At 50.1% G+C, this 21,368-nt stretch overlaps 1 protein-coding gene across 1 annotated transcript in view; it reads left to right on the top strand.

Moving 5' to 3' along the window:
• The window catches only part of FGFRL1 (fibroblast growth factor receptor like 1), a 321,781-nt gene that overhangs the window by 20,782 nt on the left and 279,631 nt on the right, over nucleotides 1-21,368 (top strand). The gene's annotated exons all lie outside the window — the stretch shown is intronic.

Below are 21,368 nucleotides of genomic sequence, written 5' to 3'. Positions count from 1 at the left end.
GTGGGATGCTTAAGTTAATCTCAGCTACTTGTAATCACTCTGGGCCTCATTCTACTCATTTCTGCCATTACAGACCGGGACCACCCATAGGCAAATCCCTTTAGGCCATTCCCCAAAATTTATTTATTTTATTTTATTTATTTTTTAACATTTAGTATAGCGCGAACAAATGCCCGAAGGCGTCTCGGCGCTGTAAACTGCAGGCTCTCCTAACTTTGGCTTCTAGACTCTAGAGATTAAACAGCCATGTTTTCAGCTGCTTCCTGAATACCAGCAAATTAGGGCTGGATCTTATGGTTTGCGGGAGTGTGTTCCACAATTTCGGAGCAGCCACCAAGAAGCGTCTGTCTCCCCAGTTAACCAATCTGGTGCGTGGCACTACCAGATCGTTCATCTTTGCGGACCGAAGTGGCCGAGAAGGCTGATATGGGATAAGATGATCTCTCAGAAATTGTGGGGCTTGTTGGTGTAATGTTTTATATACAATGCACAAGGTTTTAAACTTTATTCGGTTCTTTACAGGCAGCCAGTGAAGATCTCTCAGGGTGTTAGTTATTGGCTTAAATCTCGGAACACCTGAGAGTAACCTGGCCGCCGCATTCTGTACTAGTTGCATTTTTTTTATCACTCTAATTTGAGCGTTGGCAAACAAGCCATTACAATAATCTAGTGCCGACAAAACAAGGGCACTTATCAGGGTTCTACCCACAGATTCAGGGAGAAATGGCAGGATCTTTCTTACCAGGCGTAGTTTGTAAAAAGCTGCCGAGGTCGTCTGGTTGGCATGAGCCATAAAGTTCAAGTTATCGTCGAAGGTGACACCTAGGTTTCTCACCTTCGTAGTTGGTTTAGGCACGGCTCCAAAAGATGGTGGCCACCATGCCGGAGACCAGCTAGGACTAAGGTGACCAAATAATACCACCTCTGTTTTTTCAGAGTTCAGCTTTAAGCGGCTTCCGGACATCCATCGTCCGATAGCCAGCAATCCTGCCTTAAAACTTTCTGCCACTGCTTCCCCATCATCCCTGACCGTCAAGATCAACTGGGTGTCGTCAGCATATGAGGTAAGGTTCATCCCATGCGCTTTGATGGTGTTTGCGAGGTCCGACACATAGATATTGAAGAGTGTCGGACTCAGGGATGAACCTTGGGGTACCCCACATGGGAGGGACAACTCCGTTGACTCGAATTGTCCCAAGGCGACCGCCTGAGATCTATCCGCCAGGAACGATGCTAGCAGTTTTTTGGCCAGGCCACTAACGCCCATCCCCTCGACACGATCGACCAAGATCTTATGATCGACCGTGTCGAAGGCGGCCGATAGGTCTAGAAGCACCAATAATGCTGACCCCCCCTGGTCTCGAATCAGACGAATGTCATCCGCTGCCTTAATGAGGGCTGTTTCTGTACCATGAAACTTACGGAATCCGAATTGCGTTTCATCGAGCAGCTGGTTTTGCTCGATGAACTCTGCAAGTTGAGTATTCATGGCCTTTTCTGCCACTTTAGCTAGGAATGGAAGGTTAGCTATGGGCCTATAGTTTTTTAGCTCTACTTTATCTAGGCCCTCTTTTTTCAGGAGTGGCTTCAATAAAGTTTTCTTTAGAGGGATGGGAAAAGTTCCAGTACAAAACATTTGGTTACAGATGTGAGTTATCGCCGGGATCAGAATATCCATTAAAGGGCGTATGGTGTTCACCGGGCAGGGGTCCAGTGCTGAGCCGGATTTAATGGATTTGATAATTTCCTGGGTTTGACTATCCGAAATTTCCGCAAATTGCGAGAATGTTTTATCGGTCTTTGGCCTCCTTGAATCGTTACTTTTTAGATGTTCAGATGACGTGAATGACGAAAAGATGTCATTTACTTTAGTAAAGAAGTAGGAGGCTATTGAGTCACAAAACTTTTGTGAGGCTGGAGGGTGTAGATCAGGAGTTGCTCCTGCCAGTTGTTTGGTTATATCGAAGAGCTTTTTGTTGGAATTACTACATTTCTCAATTTGCTCCTTATAATATTTCTTTTTAGTTTCCAGGATCAATAGTTTGTACTGGGTTAACAGCTTCTTGTACTTATCTTTACTTTCCTCATCATAATTTTTCCTCCAGTGCCTCTCCCTATTTCTACAAAGCTGTTTATGTCTTTTAAGTTCCTCCGTATACCAGGGTGCCGAAGGAGCACTTCTGTTTTTGGACCTTTGTTTTATTGGTACTAATTCATTAGTAGCGTGGACCAGCCAGTCTTGATACTGCGATGCCGCTGTCTCTGGGTCAGTGGAGAAAACAGGTTTGGAATTATCCAGGAATACTCTAAGGTCAGGAATACTAATATCTTTCCATGCTTTGAAAGAGTCCCGCATTGGAGGGGGTGGTTTAGCGGAAAGTGCATCGCTAATTTTTATCGTGCCTAATATTAGGTAATGATCTGTCCAGGTCATGGGGAGGATGTCAGTTATTGCTAGATTTTGTAGATTGGTGAAAATACCATCTAAGGTGTGCCCTCCTTTATGGGTAGGTACTGTCACCAACTGAGATAAGCCACATACCTCCATCTCTGACATGAGGGCAGTGGTGTCTTTATCTTCGAGATTATCCAGGTGGAAATTGTAATCTCCTAACAATGTTACAGCTTTCTCAATTGCTAGGGATTCTAGGATGGAGGAGATTTCTGTAAGAAATCCCGACCGCGTCTCAGGTCGTCTGTATAGTAATACACCTTTGAAGTTATACGATGGGGACAGCTGAATATCATACTGAAATGATTCACATGTCATGGTGGGAATGATCGTGATACGTATTTTAAAAGTCTCCCGAGCTATTATAGCAATTCCTCCTCCTCTTTTGCCTAATCTATCTTGTCTATATGCTTTAAATCCTTTTGGGACAGCTATAACTAGATCTGGGTCCGATGTTGTGTCCATCCAGGTCTCTGTTAAGAACATCACACCAATATTCTTATCCACAATTAAATCAGCAATTTCTTGCCTATGTTTGGCCAGGGAGCGGACATTAATAAGGGCAATAATGGGAGTCTTTATTGTCTCCTTCTGAATGTCACTTCCCACCAATTTGTTTAGAAGGGGGATGGATACCTGACAGCGTTTACAGTTTAGTGTAGAAGTGGACGTTAAAGAATCCATACTGTGTTTAACACATCCTTCGTGTGGTTGTGGGCGCAGGTCTGTTAGCATAGCATGAGTGTAGGGAGCGAGGCGGGCAGGCAAGGCAGAACCAGGGGGGTGGCCCTTGGCCCGTGTCCGGCGCGGACGGGCGCAGACGGGCTTGCCTTTGGCGCGCCTTCGGCACGCCGCCGGCGCGCCCGCTGCGCCCGCCCGCTGCGCCCGCCCGCTGCGCGGACGGGATAATCCCTTCATTTTATATCCTGCCGAGGAGGGTGGGAGGCGTCCTGCCACTGGACCGCCAACCCTTCCTCCCTCCAAGATGGCGCCCGCGTCGTGAGCCCGCAATCGGCCACGCCGGGATGAGGGGGTAAGTGAAGCACGCCTCGGTGCAAAGTAAGTCTTGCACGCGAGTAAACAGTGTGACACAGTAAATTAAAAATGTAACAGGATAAAATATTCACAAGTCTTAAAAATAGCAGGCTATGTCAGCGCGCTTTCTAAATAAGGGACAGAGAAGAACCCCCGGCTTTCCGCCTCAGGGGAGAGTACAGCAGAATGGACCATCTAGTCCAAAATGTCAGGCCATGTCCACTCAAAATGGAAAGACAAGCGAACCCAGACCAGTTTAATTTATGGCCATACCGGGTTCACAGAAAGAATATTTACCTCTAACATTTTTCCCACTACCTTCTCATTTTTTATTCCTGTATTTAAAAAAAAAAAAATCTTCTATTTTCTGAAAAGCAACTTTAGTGCTAGGTAAACTTCTAACAGAAATTTTCAGAGTAGAACAGAAGAAAAATGACACATTTTGAACTCCACTCTGCTGTATTTAGAGGCATGACTCCCTGATCTGTTTTCGGGAAATCACTTCTGGTGATGAGAAAGCCCCACTTGTTGTCTTTGTGTGGGAGAGGGCTGGTCTGAAGTGACTTTCCGTCTGCAACCAGGAGTGACCTACCTATTGGGTTTCATTGAAGTTGACTATTGTACATTTTCTCACTGGTTGATGTTTATTTTATAAATGTTTATATAAAGCTGAAACCAATAGGGTGGGCCAAGCGCCTTTTGAGTGAGGTTGCCGGACTGTGTTTCAATGTAGGGGATCAGGTGGGCCAAGTCTTGTTTTCTGGAATGTTGTTACAGCTCTTCGAGGGCTCGTTGGTACACACTTCTTGCACGAAACATTATCGCGCTGCTGGGATTTAAGTATTTAACCGAAGCTCTGGTGGGGTTGAAGATTTTGGAGCATTATTTGATTTTGGAACTTTATTGATGGATTCTCTCCTTTGTGTGTTGAGCTCTTCTCCAATTTAATTTACATTTCAATAACTGACGAAATAAACGATTGACTTTGGTAATCATGTGCATGTATCTAAACCTTTGTAGCTGCATTCATCCATCTGTCGGTCTGTCTGTTTGTGTACATGTCAATGATTGTGATATGCAGATGTGGTTTGAAGGCTAGGATGTTGGGGGTGAAGTCTATCACACGAGTTCCAATCTTTTTGGCTTCTTCACATGACCACGTTTTGTTATCCTGGTCAGATCGCTCTGAGCTTGTCTTCCACACACCTGCATGCAACACGTGGGTCACCTACTCAAAGTCCAGAGATGTTATATTTCTAAAGTCAACAAAATGAGGATTAGGCTATAGAAAAACACTTTGGTTACTAGAATGCACAACTACAGGTTTTTGACACATTTGAATTCGTATTTCAATAGTTTCACAGAGTTGGTGTGAATGGTATTGTATTGCCAGTTAGACATGAGCTCAAGGGAAGAGCAGAATGATTTTTATGATGGTTGTAGATGACCAGCCCTAATTGGATTGATACAGCTGCTTGTCAGTAATTGGCTCGTAAGAGCTGGGCGTGGACACCACATCAAGGCATGTTTGATTGGCTGGAGACAGGGTCATGCTATGGCATTTTGTTATTGTCATCTTAAGTACAGCTTTGGGCTCGATCTATTTTGATCATTAACAATATGGGAGGGAAATGTAAACTGACAAGTGGGTGCCCGCCTCCATCTGAGACTACATTTTGTTGTTCAATATCTCCTTATGTTCTTCTTGAATTGGGCACTGCTGACCGGCGCTTGCATTTTGCTGCTTTTACATTAAAATGTCATTGTATAGTTTCAACTAATGTTGTTTTGCCATGTTGCTTGGTTTTCATGTATTGTTAATGAAGGCCAAGCTTCTTATTGTGATTTACCTTTGACCAGAGAGTGGGAATGTCCGTGCAGGAGGTTTGGGAAACCCACAAGCATATACACATGTGGGTTATTGTTTTTTTTGTGTGGGCACCCCTCCGGACCCCCCTTTTCTGCCCCTGAACCTGCCATTCCAGAAAAGCCTCTACTGCTGTTCATGCACATTACGGTGATCATATTCCACTTTTAGGTTTCTTAACTTGGATGCATCAAATGTTTGGTAATCTGGCCGGTGGTTATTGCTTGGATTTTTGAACTAGATCTAAGAAATAGTTATTTGCGGTAATTTTGCATCCAGAGACTGCACCAGTGTTGCGTTCACACAACCTTCTGCTTGATGGACATGACTGGCTTGCCTATGTGCAGGTGGAAAATGGGCACACTATATAGCACCTTGAGGTTGGCACAGTGGTACCCTCCCAAAAGGGCTGCACAACACCATAGAGGACATGGACCAGTAAGCTTACCCCAGGAGAGTAGATCACCCCTGTCGCATCCAGATAGGGCACATCTTTATTGAGCTGAGTGCAACAGAACATTTCCCATGATGCTTCTGGTTAGGTTACCATTGAAGTAGACGTAAAGTATAGGCGCGGAGCCTTTCATTCGTGCGTACTCTTCTTTTATTATAGTTTCTCCATTATATAAAGCTGCGGCCATGCGTGTGCTTGGTGTGTTATTGCTTCCTTTCACCAAGATAAACCGCTGCCGGTAGAGTGCCCGCCTCATGCCAGCTTTTTCTGTAGGATACACGCCATTGTTTCCTCGGGTTATTATAGAAAGGACAAAACAATAGGAAATGCAGTATATCCTCTATTGAGTGCAGAGCACAGCTGCAAAATCAATTCAGCCAACCATGGGCTTGGCCGACATCCTGTGAGCCGCTGCAGGTTTCAACTGGTCTAGGCTGACGTCGCAGATGGGCCTATTGAATATGTGTTTGCCATCTCTACTTTGTCTGTGCAAAAAGCCTCAAGGCTCTTTTGAAAGAAGGCCCTTCAGTAACTTGCGACTCGCCACCCTCAATTTATTGTTATGCTGTATTGGCATATCCTTTTTTTGGATACATTATATCTAAAATAAAAAGAAATTATTTTCTTCTGGGAGTCGATGCATATTTATAAAAAAATGAATTGTCTTACTCTTACATTTATGGGCAATTGATCTTGCAGAATTGGACGGCTTTGTTTGTTTGTATTTAGTAAACCGCTCAACCGGAAATAAATGACACACATTTATACTTCAAGAGAACTGAAATTCGTGCACATAAGTAAATTGGCGCCTGAATAGGGATTACAAGTAGAACACACATTTCACACGTACAAAATTTGTCAGATTGTATCTGGCGGAATTGGTGCACTGAGAAAAAAACAGAATATACTGTATTTTACAACATGGAGCGAACAAAATTTGGTGTATTACCGCGTTATTCCCTATTCAGTGGTGTGGAGTTTGAAGTGGAGCAGGAATGCGCCACCGCAAAAAATCCCAACCTGATGTTTTGGTATTTACTAGGCGCTGTATTACCCTACCAAGTAACGGGTCAGTCTGAGTGGGACCCTACTAGTTTTTTCTTACAGCCCACCGAACAGTTACACAGGTTTTAGGAGATGTCTACGCATAAACCACTTTTCTGCATTGTAGTTGGTATTAAACCTGTTAATGTTGCTGTTTGGTGTCTGCAAAAAGTAATGAAAAGCACAGCGCCTTCCTTTGAGAGTCTAATACTCTCTCATGGAGGCTCTCAGGAGGTGGTGGGTGAGAACAATTCACTTATTTTTTTTAAAAACTGGCTTTATATAATCAAGGCCGCTGGTGTGTTGCAGATTAGTCTGTTGCTGGCAGGGTGACTGCCAGCCACTTCAAGGGCAAATCTAGTTTCCACCACATGAAGGAAAGCAAACAAAGTTGTTCATTTGCTAGTATTTGAAAACACTACTCTTATGCTTCTTTTTGGGGGCTGAGGGAGGGAGTGAACTCTGAGTATCAATGAAGGGTTTCATTGAAATGAAAACACTTTCTTCCGGAATGGCTTATAAAATCAGGTTATTTGAAGGCTCCAGTTCAGAGCATCCTAGAAAAGTTTATTTATCCACCTAGTTTAAGAACTGTGCCATTCCTTCCTTCATCCTCGCATCTCTGGTTGCCTATTTAATGTGAGCTTGTTAATGAGCGCTTTCGCCAGATCAAAGATGCAAATGTCTCATCGAGTTAAGGACCAGCATCACTTGTCCTAACTCTGAAGTCACAAAAGAGGCGGCCTTTGAGATTAGCTTCCCTCACTAGTTCGGAATGGAGAACAGCGTTTACAACGCAACTTTTACAACGCAGTACCTTTACCACGCAACTTTTACAACACAAGTCGTTGGGGGGCGCTGTAGGATAAGGAATAGTTTAATTTACTATCCAAAACCTTCCCTACTATCCACGGGGACTGGAGTTGGAATAGTAAATTAAACTATTCACTATCCAGCGCCCCCCAACGGGGGGCGTGGGTTAGCAAGTCACGATGGCGGCTGTGTCCTGCTGAGGCTCCGCGATCGGGCTAGCATCTTGCCCAGTTCCCGAGATCGCCGGGAGCCTCAACTCGCCCAAGAAAGCACCTGTGATGTCCCTACACACTGGGGCGTCCATCGACAGACCCGGAACTGCTGCGGACGGACGGCGCGAGCCGGACTGCCTTCTGCCGGAGCCGAGTGGCGCCAACCCCTGAAAATGGCGGACGCGGCTCTGGCCTGAGGGAGGGCGAGCCGCTGAGGAACGGCTCCCTGAACGGCGGCCCCGGCGAACGCGGTCGGCTGACTGCTGCGGAGGAGCCTGCGGAGGTGAGGAGACCAGCCCGCCGGGAGGGCGCACCGGACGGCGCCTTCCTCCGTTCAGCGTCCCGACACCCAAGATGGCGGACACCACCCAAAGGCTCCGGTGCTCCGGAGCTGTCTCCCCGCCAAGGACCTGACCGGCCACCAGCCTCAGCCGGCCTGCCGCCGCGGATTGCGGGGGGCCAACGAGCGGGTCGCCTTCGCGAGCGGGGCACTCCGGAAGCCCGCAACCTACACAGAGGGCGGTGAGTGCGGATTTCTCCCCTCCCCCCCCCCGAGGATCTCGACGCCGGCGCCCTGGTGGCCCCCTCCTCCCTCGGGGCCCCATAGGAGGTCGCTGCCTACCTGGGGGACCCAGAGTGCGTTCACCGCCACACGTCGCCTGATGATCCCGGGTGCCTGACCCTAAAATGGCGCCCATGGAAGCCTGACGCAGAAGCAAAACGCGAGCCTCACCCCGAGGGCGGGGGTGCCCCGCTCGTGCTGAAGGAGGTACCAGTGACCACGAGGAGTCCCGGAACAGCGGCGAGACCGGCCCTCAGAGGTCTGCGCCGGACCGCGCCCTCTCCCTCACCACCCCCTTGTTGTAAATTATACCCTCTCTCGCTCCAGTGCCCGAGCGCGCAAAGTGGCAGCCGCTACACCGGGGCTCCGAGGTGCCGACCCTGATCACACACTGGGAGCCTGATCGCCCTCCGATCTGCCACCAAGAGGTGTGGAAGACCTCGAGACGCTGCCGGTGGCTGTCCGCCGCCTCGGTCCTCCTCGGATTCCCACCACCTGACCTCTGGCCCCCCCGGCCGGGGTTGACACTGCGCCACCCGCAGGGCCTCCTAACGCCGTGGCCATCGGCCCCAGCAGCCACGGACCACATCTGGCGCCCTGAACTGGTGAAGGCTCCCTGAGACGGAGGAGAGCCGCCCTGAAGCCGGGGAGGACGGGGGGGGCCGATTGACACTGGACTGCCTCTGGCCCTGATACGTCTGCTATCCCCGGAGGGCGCGGAGACCCGGTGGCCCACCCGACAGTACCTATGGGGAAGCCAAGGGCCCCGCAGGTGACGGCTGTCCCTGAAACGGCCGTTGAAAAGATGCCACACACCAGGACGTGGACGCAAGCCAATACGTCACAAACAGACCCTGCACTGTCGGCGAAACTGGACCGGGTGTTGGCGGCGATCGAAATGTCTCGCCTATCAATGGAGGAGAGGTTAGGTGCCCTGACGACGGACATTAGCTTGATCCGAGACGAACACCGTAAACTGGCGGAGAGGGTAAAGGAGGGCGAACGGACCGTGACCGAGTTACGACCCGTGGTGAAGATGCAGGAGGAGGACATGAGAGAGGTACTTCGTCGTGTGGAGGCCCTAGAAGAGCGCACGGTGGACTTGGAAGGACGCTCGAGAAGATGTAACATCCGCGTCCTGGGCCTGCCGGAGGGGATTGAAAATTCGGATCCTCTGACCTATATGGAATCCTGGACCAGATCGTTCACCCCGGAGAGTGAGAGATCACCGTACTTCTCCATCGAACGGGCCCACAGAGTCCCGGCCCGGGCACCCAAACCCGGCCTCCCTCCACGACCCATGCTAGCTAAATTCCTACATTTCCGAGACCGAGACGCGGTGCTCCGAGCAGCCCGGACAGTGGGCCCCCTGCAGGTGGAGGATCAACATGTTATGGTGTTCCCGGACTACGCCCGGGAGGTCCAGCAGCGGCGATCCACCTTTCTGGAAGTCAAGAGGCGCCTTCGCGCTAACGACCTACAGTACTCCTTGTTGTTCCCAGCCCGCCTCAAAGTACTGTACAATGGGAAAGCCCTCTTCTTCACCACGGCGACGGAAGCACAGGATTGGGCTGAACTTCACTGCCCGCTGATCCCTAAGCCCGGACCCCAGAGGGCCCGCAACAACGACCCCAGACGATCTAGACGGCGGGGTGCGAACCGTGCCCAGACTGGCCACCCCAAGAGCCAGGCGTCCTCCCCCACAAGGTCGCCCGACCTCGCGCAAATCATGCAAGAGCGGCGAGATGCCCTGCGAGCGGTGGTCGAGCTTCACACGTCACCCCCGGCATCAGACCTAGAGAGTCACCCACACCTGTTCACCCCAGAGAAAGACCGCGACAGCGATGGAACGATGTCGGGATTTGGCCCGATCTCTTCCCCACTCATGGCGGCACCTACATTGGACGCTACCCTGGCCGACCAACCTAACACCTCCTCATGAACAATGAACTGTCGATTCCTGTATCCTTCTAATGATCACCTGTTGTATTGCGCGATGTCTAGGTGCCTAGACTGTTTTGCCTGATTATAGCATGTGCATCCGAGCGATGGACTCTTCTCCTACAGGAGCCCGACCCGCGCACAGGCCCAGCAGCGACACATGCTGCCACCCCCGCAGTTAACTGTTGTATTTCTCCCCTAGTGGGATACTAGTTTGGATATGCCACCTCCGGTGCTATATCCCCAGTATTGGGACTGTTACCCACCCAAGGTTATACTAGTTGTTACTCCCCTTCGTCCCTCCCCTACAATTGTGGAAGCTTGGCGCGCAGGAACACACGTGACCCATATACACAGGCGACTTTTGGGTATTATAGGGGGACCCTCATCCCTACCACGGCACCCCAGGAATGGCAGTCCCACGCTCAGACATTGACATCCTTACTTTGAATGTACGGGGCCTGCACACGCCCAGCAAACGATACTCTGTGTACGCCTACATTAGACGCATGTCAGCCAATATCGCACTCCTTCAGGAGACACACATAAATGCTACCGAACTCACTCGCCTGCAATCTAAATGGCGTGGAACCCTCTGTGCCACGCAATACTCAGCGTTTGCACGCGGCGCATTGATCTGGGTCAGACCGGGTACTCCCTTCCGGGTGCTCCGACGGGTGGTGGACAAAGAGGGGAGGTATGCACTTCTGGAGGGAATACTGGACGGGCAGGGAATACTCCTTGGCAGCATTTACGCCCCTAATACAGACCAGGATAAATTCTGGGATCACCTCACGGGCATTCTGGCCCAGTTCACCACAGTCCCGTGGGTACTGGGGGGCGACTTTAACTGCACACTGGACACCACCCTGGACCGCTCACATCCTCCTCCCGCACATTCCCCGGCCCCCCGACAGGCAGAACTCTTTAGGACCTGGGTCACACACTGGGCGCTCACTGACGCATGGCGACACCTCCACCCACTGGCTCGCATTTACTCCTTCCACTCGATCCCACACAACCTCCGGGTCCGCCTAGACCGCTTCCTCTGTTCTGCACCAATTCTCCCTAAGATCACGTCTACGGACTACCTGGGCCGGATCCTCTCGGATCACGACGCTCACATTGTGCGACTAACCTGGCGCCCCCCCCACCCACCGGTCCCCACCTGGCGCCTTCCTCGGGATTGCCTGACCGACCCAGTATTCAGAGACATGCATGAAACTTGCATACGGGACTACTTCGCACATAACGCGAACACGGCGTCGTCGGTGCTTGTGGAGTGGGACGCGTTTAAGGTGGTGGCTAGGGGAGAATGCATCAAACAGGTGGTGGGGGTTCGCCGCACCCTGGAGCGGACGCTCCTGACCTCGGAGCAGACTTTAGCCACACTCACTAAACGACTTGACGACTCGGAAGAACACGCTGTGCTCACGGCCGAGGCCAAGACGGAATATCAGACCGCCTGCGCCGATCTCCGGAAGTATAATTTCAGGGCTTACGCCTCTAGGATGCATAAGGACAGGGACAAAACGGGGGCGCTGTTGGCTTGGATGGCGAAGCAGGACACCGAACTTAAGCCGATCACAGATATTATCAACCCGGACGGTGTGTTGGTGCGCTCACAAGCCGAGATTCTCCTGGCGTTCCAGCGTCATTATACACGAGTGTACGGGACCCCGACCCAGTACTCCCCATCTTCTGTAGACAATTTTCTAGACCCTCTGACTCTATCCACAATATCGGACACCGACAAACGCTCCCTCGACGCCAAGATTGCCCCATCTGACATCACCCAGGCGATACGGGCCATGTCTCGTAACAAAGCGCCGGGGTTGGACGGCTTCCCACTGGAATACTACTCGATGTTTTCCCCCCTGGTGGTCCCTCGTCTGTCGCGGGTGTTTGGGGCGTCTCTTCATCTAGGCAGGCTGCCCCAGTCACTACGAGAGTCCGTGATCGTCACCTTTCCCAAGCCCCACAGAGACCCACTCCATTTGGGGTCGTATCGCCCCATCACGCTCCTGTCTGCCGACTGTAAGATCCTGGGGAAAATCCTGGCGGACCGGTATGCGAAGATCATTCGCCCATTGGTCCACCCCGACCAATGCGGCTTCGTGCCGGGAAGAAACACCTCCCAGAATCTCCGTCGAGTCTTCCATGTCCAGGATCAGGTGCGTGACCGCTTTCCTCGCGCCGCCTGTCTCATTATGGACCTGGAAAAGGCATTTGACACCCTCACTTGGCCCTATCTCTTCTCTGTCCTGCGGCGCCTTAATATCGGTCCGACACTCATGGTGTACACACGCCTCCTGTATACCGATCTCACCGCCCGAGTTCGGATCGGGAAACATATATCACCAGCATTCGGAGTTCGGCGGGGCACGAGACAGGGGTGCCCCCTGTCGCCGCTCTTATTTGCGTTAGCGGTCGAACCGCTGGCGGTTCGGCTACGCCTGGAGGGTGTGAACTGGGGCATTCCCCTAGCGGACGACATGCATTGCGTGTCCATGTACGCGGACGATCTCCTCATATACGTCCGGGACATCGAAACGGACCTGGCCCCCATAGGAGCGACACTGGTGGATTTTGCAGACGCCTCAGGCCTACAGGTGAACTGGGACAAGTCCACAGTTTACCCCCTACACCCGAGCCTACCCCCCCGGGAGGTCGAGCTCGGTCCACATACACTCTCATGGTCCGCGGAGGCTCCCCGATACCTCGGTGTCCGCTTATACCATTCTCCGGCGGCCATGCTTGAGGGTAATCACCGCGCAGTGCTTGCTAGTCTGCGCCCGACTGTCGCCTTCTGGAATAGACTCCCCCTGGCCCCGATAGGACGGATAGCCCTAGCTAAAATGGTGATGCTTCCCCGACTCCTTTACCACTTCACAAACCTACCGGTTATACCACCCAGGTCCTTCTTCCGCGCTGTCGATTCCCTCCTAGGAACCCTCATCTGGGGCGAGGGCCGTCACCGGGTTGCCCTGAAAACCCTCCAACTTCCCACGACGCAGGGTGGACTCGGAGCTCCATCCTTCGAGGCGTATTTCCTCGCGGCACAACTCCAATGGCTGTCTTACTGGACGGCGGACCGCTACCCTCAGGAGACTGTCACTTCGGCCGGCAGAATCGCAACCCCAGAACTCACCCGTCTCCTCCTCCCGGGCACCAAGCCTCGGAGCACATACCCCCTTCAAGTGGCGATGGCGCGCCGGTGCATGATGCAAATCCACCGGCTGTCCCCTAATAGACCTCCGTACTCCCCGCTATTGCCACTGATAGGCGGCCCCAGACAGGACTCTTACTTCACCGCTCCACTGCTCACCGAGTGGTCTCTCTGTGGCATCACGGATTTGGAATCACTCTTCGAGGAAGGCCAGCTAAAATCGCTGGACCGCCTGACCGCTGAATACGGACTCCCCTCAGGCCAATTCCTCAGATATAGACAGCTGCTTGACGGATACCGGCCCCATTTTAATCTCAGCATCGGCGAGCCAGACACGCATCCAGTAATACACACAATCCTACAAATGGGGGTGGGACGCCACTTAATCACCTGGTTATATAAGTCCATCCGGGAACTCTCACATACTCCCCTTACGACTTTGAGAGCCACATGGGAGGAGGACATAGGTCGCGCACTACACGATTCTGAATGGACTAAAGCACTTGAGGCCCCTAAACGCGTCTCTAGAAACGCCCGCTTCAAGAACATCCAATACTACATCCTACACAGGGCATACCTCACCCCAGCGCGCCTGCAGAAGTTCTATCCCTCCACAACATTCCTTTGCCCCAGATGCTGCTCCCCTACGGCGGACTTTCGGCACATGTTCTGGAGTTGCCCCAACCTTCATCCCTTTTGGCGGGCGGTACATGACACTCTGGCAGACCTCACGGGTCTCACTACACTAGCTACCTGGGAGTCCAGTGCACTAGGCATCTTTCATGTTCCCAAGGGAGACCCAGTGCGCAGACGTTTCGTATCATTAGCACTCCTGTTGGCAAACAGATGTATAACCATGCGCTGGCGCTCCCCGGAGGGTCCCCCTGTAACGGCATGGAGGGGCGCGGTTGGTAAATGGGCGGCGGCGGAGGAGGATGCCCTTAGAGAGGAAGAAGCCAGGGGTGCGCGTAAAATTCCCTTGTCCATGGACTGGGCCATGCTCCTCCACAGCTTCCGACAGTCCACACATGCAGAAGACCAGCCTACTCCTCCCCCCCCCCCACCCAAGAGAATCAATAACCTCTACATGGTACCTACCGTCCCGGGACCGTCTCCCGGCACCCTCTACATCCTGCTCACACTCTCGTATGCCATGCCACCCACCTCGATGCCTGCATCCCCGGGGGTACTCACCCCCTGCTCACCCCTCTTATCCCCCTCCCTCCCCCTCTCATGGTGCGCAGACCAACTAGCTCCGAGGCCCCCCCCCTGACGCCCGTCGCCAGTATCCCCTTGCCTAGACCCTGCTAGCGCCCATATGCTTCCCACCCACGGTTTTTGTCCCCCTCGTTATCAGGTGCCACCACTGTATGGACAGTGCAGACCTTGATCCAACGCTCTCAAGGTGGGATCCTATATACCTGCTATTATCCACCGCCCCATTGGCGATATAGATTCACTGTTTCCCGACCTGCGGACATGTTTGTACGATCTACATTGATCATTCAAGAAAATGTATGTTAGCACCAGTTATATAGATACTAAAAAACGTTGCACGCCTGGCTGTTCGTGGCTGAATGTTGAGGCCATGTCAGCAGATCAATTACACTGTACCTGTATACTTTGATGCAACAATAAAATAAATTTCAGCATATCCAGCGCCCCCCAACGCAAGTCGTTGTAACAACTTGCGTTGTCAAACCTGCGTGGTAAAGGCAATCGTTGTAAATGCATGCGTAGTAACGACATACATCCGTTCGGAATCGTAACAAATTGGCCATGGAAGAGGTTTGTGGCTCAAGATTGAGAGATTGTATGCGTGTGCTCTTCTACATGACAACAGTTAAGATGATATCCTGTTCCTATAGTTCAGAACTTTGGAAAAAAATGGGCATGTGTCCAAAGGACTGATGATGCTGGAAGATAAATCTATAAGATGATGATTAATGCTGGCATTGTTTCTTTGCTCAGCAAGACTTTACAGTTCATAGGAGATCTTTGTTCTTCTTCTCCCTTGTCCGTGAATGTGACAACCACTCCTTTGGCACAAACTGACAGAAGTTAGTTTAGCTCTTTTCAGTTTGTTGCGTATGCTTCGCACACTGGCTGCAAGCTTTCTTTAAAAAAAACTGTGCGTACTGTAGAAAGTGATGAAGGACCATGGGAGGGAATTTATGTTGAAGCGCAACAACGCATTCTTGGATAAGAAATGCCTCAACCCAAGTGTCCTGGACTACGTACCTCTTACGGCACTGGCTTCTAGTTCTCAAGTGTGTTGTGGTATTATCACAACATGGAATGGCCTGGCTTCAGATCTGAACAAATTTTGTCCTGCTATTAAAGGAGGTGCCTAAGAGCTAATTTAGAGCCGTGCTGGCGTTTCCTTGGCCTATAATAGCACCGAATATGTCACCAGTAACTTAGGTCAGCCATATTTCTTATTTTCCTTTCCTGAGTCAAGCAAGAATGAACTTTGTGGCATGTGGTCCCACAGTGCGATCACACAGTCCACTCTTTGTTGCGTGTGGTATCCCAGAGTACTGAGAACAACCCAACCTCTGCTATTTTAAGACGGATCCTTGGACTATTTCTTCCATGGAGTGCTCACCGTGAAGTTTCAGTCGAGAGCGAAAACCATGAACTGGGAAGACTGAATGCATGAAAAGGGATTATTATTCTTCTCAATATATTTTCCTTTTACTTGAGTAACTGTAGAACCCAAAGTGGTTTCGGTGTTGGCAAGCAGTGGCTGTTTTCCCTCTTCCTTTGCACATTTACTCTCTAGGAGATTTACTTAAACCTGGGTGTCCTGTCAGCTGATTGACTAATGGCGGCTGCAGTCGCGAACCTGAGTCGACTTGCCCGCTGTATGAATACATCATTGAATGATTTCATTTTATGTGAGAATGCCGATCAAATAACCCACAAAGCTCTGTTGTCTTGCATTGTTCTTTCTCTTGTAAATGTGTAAATGTAAATGTATTTGAGCTTGTAAAGCGCACTGCTACCCGCCCATAGGTCTCCTGGCGCTGTATAACTCTGGGGAACCCGTCCTGTCTTTCCCTGTGGGATGGTACCTGCTGGGAGTCCCCAAGGTGGAGCCAAGCATCCCCGGAATTGATGGGGCCGTTGTGGAAATTAGGCAAGCTAATGCCCAGAGTTGCCGAGTGGAACCCCTGATTAGAGTAAGCACCGAAGCGAGAATTATCGAGTCCGCTGACCAAGGTCCACAACCCTGCCGCGTCGGGAATTGAACCCTGGTCCCGGGCCGACTTCTGCTCTCGGGTCTGCCGCCTCTAACCAGTGAGCCACACAACTCCTCTTGTAAAGTCCAGAGTAGCTGTGGTGTCCTCCACAACACTAGCTGGAGGTTCTATAGGAGACATTTTGCAAGGGATTGGTTATAGTCACAGCAGATCATTTATATTTTCTTGGGCCTTGTTTACACTTCTAGATGAAGCTTACAGAAAGAAAGTTTGAGAATGAGCCCTGCTGTGAGTAAGAGGTGGAGTCCTTGTTATGTTAGTAATCACCGAGGTGGAGAAATCGCTCACCTTTGTTAATCCTAGCGCCGCCACAGCATGCTGGCAGTGACTAGCATCACCAGTCAGGTTGGGTAGACTGCTGGGGTTCTGGCTGTAATTAGGCCAGCATTTATCCCATTATCACTTAGTAACCCTTTTCTTCCTCAATTACCCATTGGCCCTCGTCCTGCCACCCTTTTCTGAGTCACTTTGTGAATTGTTTGCACCTGGCGGGGTATTTCATTTCACTTGTTTCACCTGCACACCTAGGTTACTGCAGGACACCTGGGCACTTTATTAAAAGTAACGCACCATGGGCTTCTTTAACAAAATGTAACATTACAAGTGGTTGGCATACATAATCTGCTTCTATATTATGCTGAGTAAGTCTTTTGTGCTTCGCATGAAGCAGTTATAACTAATAAAAAAAGATGTTTGGTTAATATAGTTTGGCCTCAACTTAAAAGGGAGTCAATCTATTTTGCCCCATTATGCTGCTTCCTTAACAGGTAATGGAGAAAACCGGAATGACCACATTAGCAAAAGAGGGCATAATCAATTTTCTGGCATTCCCTCTTTTTATTCATTTATTTGATGTATTTGGGTGTTGAAAAGATCCACCATTTCACTGCAGCCTGGAAGTGCCTATTTCGAGAACCAAAAGATATACAAAAAAAAGTTTTGCACTGTTAACAGAAATTATGATAGAGACGAGGGCCAATAGGTAATCCTGCTCCAAATGTGTTGTGCAAAATATTCCCAGCACCTGCAGGAATGGCAAAGGTGTGAGGGGGTACAAGGCTGGCAAAGTTGTGCCCCCAGCACTTTAGGATGTCAGGGGCTCACTTCCCACAGTAGCATTTCCCCAGTACCGGGATGTGAGACCCCTTAGTAGTATTGATAATTATTTATTCCAAATATAATGCTTTAAATTACTCTTCTGATGCTTCCAGGTATCAGTAAAAGGTACTATTATGCAGTTTAATTGTACTGCGGCCTCATGTTCTCAGTGAAGGGGGCTGGCAGCTGTGATCGACGCACAGGGGAAAGGCAAGGGTTATGCTTAAGTAGAATTTTTTTTTATTTATTTTAGAAGTGTTCAAGTTGTAAGAAAGAAAACATGGCACAGCTTGATATCCCAGTCTACCTAGCCATTTTATGTGTCAAACGTGTAGGTTATGTGTACTAAACCTTTCAAGGCGGGTGTTTGGACAAGAAACACTAAAAGCCCCTTTAATTAAAGCAGTAACGGGGCATTCTTTTAATTTCTTGTCTCTTTCCTATTTAAATCTTAAACCAGGTGGAGTTTACGGGCTCCCACTTGCAGCAGAGGGACTGTTAGCCATTTGTAATAAAAAATACTGAGGGGCTTTTAACCAACTGTAGAGACAAGGTCAGGCAGGGGAAGCACATGGCAATAACTCAGCCCCCCTGGCAGCAGGAGTGTGCATTATGGTGTCATAATTGACCATGACTGTAGTAAATCAGCTCCAGCTGAAGGCAAGGTCAGAGATCGGCGGGAGCCATGATGGTTCTTTCTGATGTCTGTGATGTTATTAGCACATGTCCAGCAGCAGTGATGGGAGAGAGGCCATGCAGAAGAAGACACCATTTCTTTCACCTCTGGAGTGACCACCCTCTTATCCTTTATTAGAGTCACGAAGGGGGACAATCCACGCCTGGAGACTGGCCTGGCGTGTTATAGAAGGTATACATACTGGCACACCGGATGGGACGTGGGTGGTCTGGTGTATGGAGGGTGTGAGCAGACAAAGCTGATAGAAAGGTGGAATCAGAGAAGGGTGAAATATGTGGACAAAGTTGCTGTCTGACTGGCACAGGCTCTTGGCAAACATGGAAAGGTATCAGGCGGGCTGTGCCCGTCAGGCAGGCACATGCTTCTGTAGACCCAAGTGCGCTCCTAACATGTAAAAGTGACTATAACCGGGCTTAAGCTCACCATAGGTGTGCTGGGGTAAGCTAACAGGTTGGGGGTCATGCCCTCATAAACAGGGGTTCCCCCGTGGCATGTGTTAATCTGCTGCCATTCTCAGTCTCCATCAGGCTGGGGAGGCTCCTGAGAGCCTAGAATGTGGTGCTGTGTTGCGCTGGACGCTTCATGGCCAATAGTGGCAGGTTGATGTGGTCTTTTGGTTGGTCGGGCAGGATGCCAAGACAGAGATGTTCTCCTGGAGACCTGGCTGTGCTCCAAGGAATTACCGTGTTGTCCACGCTCATTTATTCTACGGCTCCAAGGTGCTCACACAATATTGGTGCAGACTCATGGTAGGCTGGGAGCACACTCATGTAGGCTTGCAGGGTCTCCCAGTAGACTGGTACTGATCTCCTGGCAGACCAGTACTTCTGCTTTCACAAGGCTATGTGGACTCCTGGTAGGCTGGTCTGGGATTCTCATCCAGCTTGGTTGAGTTTTTGTTGGCTTTGTGGCAGATTCATGGTAGGCTTGGACATGTTCTGGCTTGTGCAAAAAGAACAATTGATGGACAGAATGCAGAACAATGTGATACATTCACCCCAGTAGAGAGATCTGGGCTTAAATCCAACGTTTTTTTGCTCGTCATGCCCTTCCAGTTTGGACCCATCCATATGCAAATCAGTCTTGACCCTGCGCCCAATGGGAACAGTCCAGCTGAACTGCCTGTCCAGGTCCTCCCTGGACTGGAAACAAGCATCTTAGGACCGGTTTCGGGCTTTCACCCCTCATCAGCCAGGATAGCTTGACTCCAGTGGCACGGAGAGCACGGGACCCAAGTCTGGGCATACCCTTCTGGCTTGTGGCAGATGGTCCTGCAGTGAATTTCTTCTCAAAGTCTTAATTTGGGAAGCTCCGCCTTATCCACAATGATGCTGAATAACTTCAGAGCTTTTTAACACTACTCTTTATTCAGTAGTGAACTTTTCTGGTTACCGAAAAATGAAATGACACATAGGTTGTGATACAGAGGCCATATCAGTTAATAACAACAAGCATTGACAAAGCCATTGGGTCTCATCTCTTGAAGGAGTTTGGCCGATCTTTTAGTTTTGCTAATGTTTGTTGCTGATGCTGAACAACATGGAGAAAAAAAATCTTGTTGCTGATGCTGCTTACTTCTTGACCTGGTGGCCATTTTGGCCCCAGTGTAATTAAATGTACACGACCCTGCTGCCCAATGTAAACTGCTCCCTAATCGGGGGAACACGCTTTCCATTGCTACATTTTTAAGACCTACTGAGGCTTATACATGCCTGAGAGTTCACCGAATTTAGGAATTCGTATATTTCTGAAATTATGACTTGGGTGTTCCCACATAAATCATGCTCCAGGACTCCTGTCTTTTTGCAGCTTTGTAAACAACAGGCTTTAGTATTATCCAACTGAATGACATCCAATTTAATTTACCGACCTTGGAAGGATGAAAGCGCAGTTGACCTTGACGGGATTCGAACTCGTGGCCTGAAAATCACAACTGCGGCCACGAGCATGAAATACGTGCAGGCCGCCTGATTGGGGAATGCGAGAGGCGTTATCTAAGGTGGGGGCCCGGGGTATTTACTTGGTACATCGTCAATAACGCGGGGGTGGGGGGGAGGAGGAATGCTGGCCCGTGTGTGTACCGTGAGATGACAGGTTCCCGTGACCAGCACACCGGCCTTCGGCTGGAGGGAGGCGGGCAGCAGCTTTGGGCAGAATGTGCCCTCTATTAGCCAATGTAAGCAGAGGGCAGGGAAAGGGCCCTAATTGACTGGAACATTCGCGTAGACAAAGGGGGCATCGTAAACGCTATATTCTCACCCTGCTTTCCGCGGGCATTAATTAGCCCAGGTTTACCGCCTCAGCAGGCGACAGGCAGATATTTGTTTTTCCTGAGGAGTGCTGATTGATGAGGCGTGAGGGGGAGGAGTATGGGAAGAAGAAAGCAAATTGCCAAGGCATGTGTGAATTCCTGGAGAAGGCCTCCCTGGCTCAAAGCCTCACTTGTGTATCCATTACCTGCCGGGGACGGTGTGAAATGTTTAATTCACGCGCCTGTTGTTTGTGCTGCGCCTGCAACTTTGCAGACACCAGACTGACCCACGGACAGTTGTCTAGCATGACCCCGAAGTGAAAAAGTATATTTAAATCGTGTATGTCGTGACGTCACACGCCCAGGAGTTCATGTGGGAGAAAGATGTTTTCAGGTGTTTGTGTACAGTACTTTCCTTGAGTGTTGGGGTCGTCGGGTCACATAACAAATGTGCAATATCGGGTTTAAAAAGTGCTGAGCTCTTTTAAGACCTATTTAGAAAACCAC

Source organism: Lissotriton helveticus, chromosome 2_2, assembly GCF_964261635.1.
Source record: "Lissotriton helveticus chromosome 2_2, aLisHel1.1, whole genome shotgun sequence".
Lineage (NCBI taxonomy): Eukaryota > Metazoa > Chordata > Amphibia > Caudata > Salamandridae > Lissotriton > Lissotriton helveticus.
Note: the sequence above shows the minus strand (reverse complement) of the source record. Positions and strands in the feature narration are given on the sequence as shown.